This window comes from Elephantulus edwardii, unplaced genomic scaffold, assembly GCF_000299155.1.
Source record: "Elephantulus edwardii isolate Elephantulus edwardi_28Jun2011 unplaced genomic scaffold, EleEdw1.0 scaffold00273, whole genome shotgun sequence".
NCBI lineage: Eukaryota > Metazoa > Chordata > Mammalia > Macroscelidea > Macroscelididae > Elephantulus > Elephantulus edwardii.
The window spans coordinates 3454503-3461779 of record NW_006400023.1 but is presented as its reverse complement, the minus strand read 5'-3'; the positions used below and the strand labels follow the sequence as shown (position 1 = coordinate 3461779).

At 43.2% G+C, this 7277-nt stretch overlaps 1 pseudogene; it reads left to right on the top strand.

Moving 5' to 3' along the window:
• Window positions 1-353: 353 nt before the first annotated feature.
• On the top strand, window positions 354-778 carry LOC102867672 (annotated as a pseudogene).
• The last annotated feature ends 6499 nt before the right edge of the window (window positions 779-7277 follow it).

The window sequence follows — 7277 nt, the reverse complement described above, 5'->3', positions numbered from 1 at the left end:
AGAGCATCTGGTGGATTTGAACCATGTACCTCTGAGATTGCAGTGCAGCGTCTTGCCACTAGGCCACCAGAGCTCCCTTAACATCTGCATATTTCTAATTTAATTCTAATAATAGCCATATAATGCTTGTGTTATCACTGGTTTCCTATTGTGGATGAAGGGGCCGTTGTTAAAAAATTTTAAGTAAATGTGTCTTTAAAAATGGTGACTTCCTGAGAGCCACAGGAGATGTTTAAGAAGAGTATTGATCTGACCACTTTGACCTCTGCTGTCACAAAGGCAGGAAGCTGGAGAGGAGCCCATGCCACACCTGTCACTAAGTCTCCCAGACGCCCCTCCCTGAAGAATTTAAGATGTTCGCCTGAGCCAAGTTCACCTGCACCCCGGCTTTGATCTGAGCTGGATTCAGGGTTGCATACAGACCAAGTACTGCATCACCATTATCACAACCAGAAGCTAGGCCTGGAAAGGGCTCAGCGGTATTTAGTGGGGCCCAGAATGATGTGTCTTCACTAATCCAGAGGGAGTTTCAAACCAGTGCAGTCAGCAGAGACATTGACACTGCTGCCAAATTTATTGGTGCAGGAGCTGCAACAGTAGGAGTGGCTGGTTCTGGTGCTGATATTGGGACAGTCTTTGGCAGCCTCATCATTGGCTATGCCGGAAACCCTTCACTGAAGCAGCAGCTGTTCTCATACCTGTCCTAGGATTTGCCTTGTCTGAAGCTAAGGGTCTTTTTTGTTTGATGGTTGCTGTCTTGACTTTGTTTGCCATGTAACAGAAATAATTGCTAAGAGATGTTGGCATTCATATTAATTATGGAATCGGTATAATTCTGTGTATCTTACTGTGACTCCAGAAACTGTAGTGTTGGTACATTTTTGGAAATGTACATTATTTCCAAAGTAATTTCATTAAAGGTGAAACCTTAAAAAAAAAAGAGTGTTGATCTGTAGGAAGTAGCACCTACAAGCAGAAGTAAGAAGCATGGAAAGGCGGGGGCAGGGAGGAAGGTAATGTCAAGTTAAGAGGGGAAGGCAAGCCCTGCAAGAAGTGTCCGTTCACCCCTGCTCAGCTGGGGTCACGTCCTGGCTCTGTGTTTGTGAGTTTAAACACGTCTCCATAGTAATCATCTGATTTCTGTCTATGACAACACAGGCTGGTGCCTCTAGGCCTTGAACAGGCTGGTTGTGGGCAAAGGAGGGGAAGTGGGACCGCTGAGTCAAAGAGGAATTGTGCACAAATAACACCATTTAGTCTGCTCTCCTACAGCACGCCCAGCCCAGCCCTCAGATAGGAAAGCGTTTAAAATCCTGCTTTTAACTTTATTCACTGGCTAGTGGCATAGTCCAGACGTGCTGCTAGCCACAAGGCTGTCGTTCTGTGCTCTAACACACCAGGAGCCAGCAGGGAGGAAGAGGGCTGGTCTCCTCTGGTGCGAGGTATAGACTGTGAATCTCAGTGGAGGGTCAGCTGTGAGTCATCTGACTCCATGGCCATGAGCTTGAGTTTTGACTTGATTCACAGAAGCAGTTGAGAGCTGAGCCCTGCACCTAGTTAGTCTTATTTTTACCAATTATGTAAATTCCTATTCTATCATGGGGAATCCCCTTGGTGTGTGAGGGGAAGAGCAGAAACTATTGCTTCCCATTTTCACCCCAGGTGTCACTTTCAGGACCACTGAGGGTGGAGAGAGGTTACAGGGACCCCGCTGATGAAGAAGATGGGGCCCCTGAGGGAAAAGCGCAGGAAAGGAGCAGGCCCAGCTGTGCAGGAGGAAGAAGAGGCGCTGATGTGAGGGCGAGAGCGGCCTCAGCCCACTTACGTAATGTCCCCTTACTTACAGCAGCTGAGTGACTTTCAAATGAGAAGACCTCTGCCTCCACCCTCCCAGGGGGACACCTGGTAATTTCCCCAGACTTTTAAATGGTCTCTCCTGTGAGGGTGCTTGTAGCAGAGAACGCTGTTCAACGCCGTAAGATGCACAGGTCAGGCCTTACCACAGGGAATTAACTGGTCCGAAATGCCAGTAGTGCTGAGGCAGAGGAGGCCTGGGTGAGTTAGATGTCAGTCATATGTGCAAAGGGGCGCGAGTGGCCCAGTTGTTACGTGTTGGACCAACTCTGAAAGGGGAGCGTTTGTATCCACCGGCAGCTCTGCAGGAACAGGTTGTCTGCTGCCCTTGAGATTTATTTACAGCCTTGGAGACCCGAGGGAGCGGAGGCTGGGTCACAACTGTCGTGTTGGCACTGGGGTGGATTTTTGGTCCTCGGTGAAGCTTCCTGTTCTACTGCAGGTGCACCAGCGATGGGTCAAATGACTCAAAGGAAAGCCACCAATGCCTCACAGATTCTCTGATCAATTTAGTGTGTTATTTCTAATAAAATAAAATCTCAGCTGTGCAACCAGGCAAACTACATACACTCTCTGCTTAGTTTTACCGTTTGTAAAGTGACGACACAAACTCATTAATCTCTAATAATCCTTTTGGTACCAAAGTTTCTTTTTTTTAAAAAAAAAATCATTCTTTTATTTGTTTTATTTTTATTTTTGAATATTTAGTTCTTTACGAACAGGCATGCCATAATATGTTCTGTGAAAGATGATACCATGTGATTTGAACATTATGCAAACATCATATGAAATACTTATGGGCACCTGCTTCTGGTTGTGTCTGTGGCCACTGCTGCTACTGGTGGAGGTCGGAGGACTGCAGCTGGGCTGTGGGAACGAGAAGCGAGGGAAGCACAGCTCTCAGCCAGCCCTGTCCACAGTTCTGTCTGCGCCCCACCCCCACCCCCCACCCGTCAGTGCCTCAAAATCTGCACCCAGAGCTGTGCCGTTTGCCTCATCTGCCTGTAGGACGTTGCTGCTAGAGTCTGGATGTTGGATCTTTGAAACCACTGGGTGGTATGTGCGTAACCAGCTCAGAGCTGCCCCTCTGGAGGGTCTCCAGAAGCTGTAAATCACATGGGAGGAGACTGCTCATCTTTCTCCACCAGGGTGACTGGTGGATTTGAGTCACCTGCATTTGGTTTGACAGTGCAACTCAAAGTAATAAACAAAAGGAAGGCTTCTTTCCCTTAAAGAGAAAACAGTTTATGGGACCATGGTTATATCTGCGGCTGGATGTCTATGTGGTGGGATGTTGTTTGAATAGATGTTATGCAATGCATTCCTGTAGTTCTACTCAGCTCAGGTCAAGGAAAAGGAAGTGACTCAGAAGTGCAATGGATGGACAGACGTCGGGGTGACTCAGACTTCCTAATCATAAAAGGATACAGACTTAACGTCAAACTATTACTGAATAATGCCAGGTCTTTTCTTTGTACATTTGAGGACGTAATATCTACAGAGGGTGATTTTACGATAAGCTGTCTCGGCCAATAAATTTCCCCAGTCTGCTGATGTTTAAATTTCTACCATGAGAGGAAGCTCTAGTAGCTTAGTGGTAAGAAGCTGCACTGAGATCCTGAAGGCACGTGGTTTGAATCCAGTGTGTGAGAAAGATGGGCAGTCTCTTCTTGAGTGATTAACTGGCTCTGAAACCCCCTTGTAGGCTCAGCTATGGGTCAGTTCTGACTTGACAGCACACAACAGCCATGAGAAGGGTTTCATTCCTGTTAAAAATATAAATGCTGAGTAGGAATTCGGTGTGACTAATTTGATGGGAAATGTAGTCCAAGCAGAGTGAAAAATCTGAGAAAAGGCTTTGTAATCTAGAAATTCCAGTTTGGTTTTCAATCTAAATATTATAGTAAAGATTTAATAACTGAATTCGTATTTGGCATTAGTAACTTTGCAGGACAAAGAACTCAATTTGACCTTTTGTATCTAGTTCTTTAGAAATAGTGTTTGGAATGTCTAGAGCAACCAAAGTGTCTTTATTTTTCTAAGACATTCAGGAAACATTTAAACGTGTAAAAATGAGATGGGAGCTCTAAGACCAAACTTGTGGACTAATATCAGTGTCATGGATTCTGTTTTCCTGCAAAATATGTATATATAATATGATGTGAAAGCTATATAATATCCAACCAAGATCTGTTAAATCAAACATTGGCTACAATTATTTGGCTTAACAGATCAAGTTCCCCCATTAGCACCAGGTAACTATTTAGTTTAACAGATCATGGGGGGACATTACACAGAATGGTAAAGAAGGATTGTTAATAACTTCAGCTTACTTAGCTCCACAGTCAACATTCTTGGTACCATCAGCCAGGGAATCAAAAGACAAACTGCATTGGGAAAATCTGGTGTCAAGGACCTCTCCAGAGTACTGAAGAGCAACAACATCAGACTGGAGACTAAGATGCACCTGATCCAGACCATAGTCTTCGCAATTAGTTGCTTATGCATCAGAAAGCTGGAGAATGACTAAGGATGATAGAGTTGTGCTGAAGAAGAGTATTGAATATACCATAAGCTGCTAGGAGAACAAACAGATTCAGCTTAAAGAAAGTGAAATCAGGCTGCTCCTTGGAGGCAAGGATTTTGAAACTCCATCTAACATACTTTGGGCATGTTGCAAAGAGGTACCAGTCCTTGAAGAGGGACATCATGCTTGGGAGGGTAGAGGGACAACACAAGAAAGGAAGACCCTGGATGATATGGATTGACTTAGTGACTAGGGTAATGAGAGTAGGTGTGTCAGAAACAATGAGATTGGCTCAATAGAGAGCTGTTGTACATAAGGTCACTGTAAGTTGAAAGTGACTTGACAATACATAAAAACAACAAGAGGGGAGCTTTGGTGGCCTACTGCCAAGAACCTGTGTTGCAATCTCCAGGATATGTGGTTCAAATCCACCAGCTGCTCCACGGGAGAAAGTTTGGAAATTCTTCCAGTGGGATTAATTAAGTGCCTCTGAAAACCTGGAGGGTCAGCTGTGGGTTAGTTCCTACTTGATGGCACAAAACAACAAGGGAACTCAGGTGGCCTAGTGGTAAGCAGCTGCCCTGTAATCTCAAAGCTTTGAGGTTCGAATCTACCTGCTGTTCCTTGAGAGAAAGATGGCCAATCTCCCTTCCTGTGATTAACTGTCTCTGAAAAGCACCTGGAGGGCCAGCTGTGAGTCAGCTCCAGCCCAAGGGCATACAACAAGAGCAACAGCAATCTCATCATAGTTCTATTCTGATGTAAGGAGTATTATTGCTCTTGGGAGAGGCCTATAATACCTTTTATCTCACTAGAGATGAAGGGGGTGGGAGAAATCCTGAGTACCACCAGGCAAGTCTCTGGCCACACCAAACTCTTGATATCCAAGAACACAAGTTCTCCACGGAGCACTGGGCCTACAATTGCTAAAGGAAATATGGATTTTTCTCCATAACTGACAGAAAGAGTGCTGGGACCCTGAGCTTTCACTTCTAACCTCTTGAACTTCTACACTTCTGTTTGTTACAGTCATCCACTTTTGGCATCCTTGTTACTGCAGAACTAAATAAGTAAGTTTGAGGTTTTGAGATAACCAGGACAATCAGGGAAGGGTAAGAGATAGACACTCTTATTCGGTTAATCAGAACTCTAAATAAGGAATTCTGTATTTTGGAGCTTCCTCATTTAGTACTTCCGAGATGGTTGAGAACAACCATATACGGAAAAGGACAATGGCAACCTTGTGTTGGGACTCCCCTAGATCTTGCCTGATACATCTCTTTTTAAAATGATTTAAAAAGAAAAAACCCACCACAACTTTTATTTTTGTCATTGGCACAATTACAGGTAGATGGAAGGACTACAACCATAAATAAACTGAGATATGTTAATAGTCTTTGGATGGTAAAACTATGGGCAAGTTTCTCTCCTACATTTCTGCAACTCCAAAATTTCTTTACTGAACATGTAGTGCACATTTACAGTGGAAATATCTATATATCTATCTCTAGCTCTATCTCTATCTATCTCTATATATCTCACAAGTATAATTACCATCTACAACCAGGAGAAGATAAAATAGGTGAATGGGACCTTCTAAGAATCAAATCCCTATACACATCGAAAAACTTCAAATCCCTATGCACATCGAAAAACTTCTCCCACAGGGTAAAAAGGGAAGCCACAGACTGGGAAAAAGTATTTCGTAATGACATGTCAGATAAGGGATTTATATCTAGAATTTATAAAATACTCAAGCACAACAACAAGGTAAAGGTAAATAATCCAATTGAAAAATAGGCACAGGATATGAACAGACACTTCACCAAAGGAGACCTTCAGATGGTAACAAGCACATGAATAAATGTTCAAAATCCTTAGCTCTAAGAGAGATGCAAATCAAAACAACTATGTAATATCATCTCATCCCAGTCAGAATAGCAAAATTTAACAGAACAGCAAGCAACACATACTGGTGAGGTTGTGGAGAAACAGGAACCCTTATTCACTGGTGGTGGAAGTGTAAAATGGTGCAACCACTGTGGAAGGCGGTATGGCACTTTCTCAAAAATTTGCAAATAGAGATACCATTTGACCCAGCAATTCCACTACTGGGAATATACCCCAAAGAGACTGTAACTGACATCCAAGCAGATATATGCACACCCATATTTATCACGGCTTTGTTCACAATAGCAAGGAGTTGGAAACAAGCTAAGTGCCCATCAACAAATGAATGGACAGAAAAGCTGTGGTATATTCACACAATGGAATATTATGCTGCATTGAAAACCAAGGAACTCATGCAATATTATTCAAAATGGGTGATCTTGGAGCACATTATGCTGAGTGAAGTATCTCAGTCACAAAAGGACAAATACTGCATAGCTCCACTGTTGTAAAACAGGACTACCATCAGGGTTGGGGGGAGACTGAGAAAGATGGAATAATATATACTGCATTGAAACAGATGAGGGAGAAAACTGTTTAAAAAGGAAAGTGGGACAAAATGGATATATCTCTTCACTTTCATTTTTTCTAGTTCTAATAAATCATCAAACTCAACAGTGATCTTTTGTCCAGTTTCTGAGGGTGTAAATCAAACAGAAGCAAATTAGTTGTCTTACACTCCTGGTTAGATTTGAACTGCTAAAAATGGCTGTTCACAAAAAAGTCTGCCTTGGTGCAACCACTCTGGAAGGCAGTATGGTGCTTCTCAAAAAGTTGGAAGTACCCTTTACATCTACACCCTTGTTCAGCATGAAGAAGCCAGAGAGTCGGCATCCAATTCCCAAATCAAAAAGACAGTTGGTTTAATTACCATTGGAAAATGCTTGTCATTCCTCTGTAGTATCTGGTCCCCTCTCGACCCTCATCATTTCCTTCACCTGCTCCC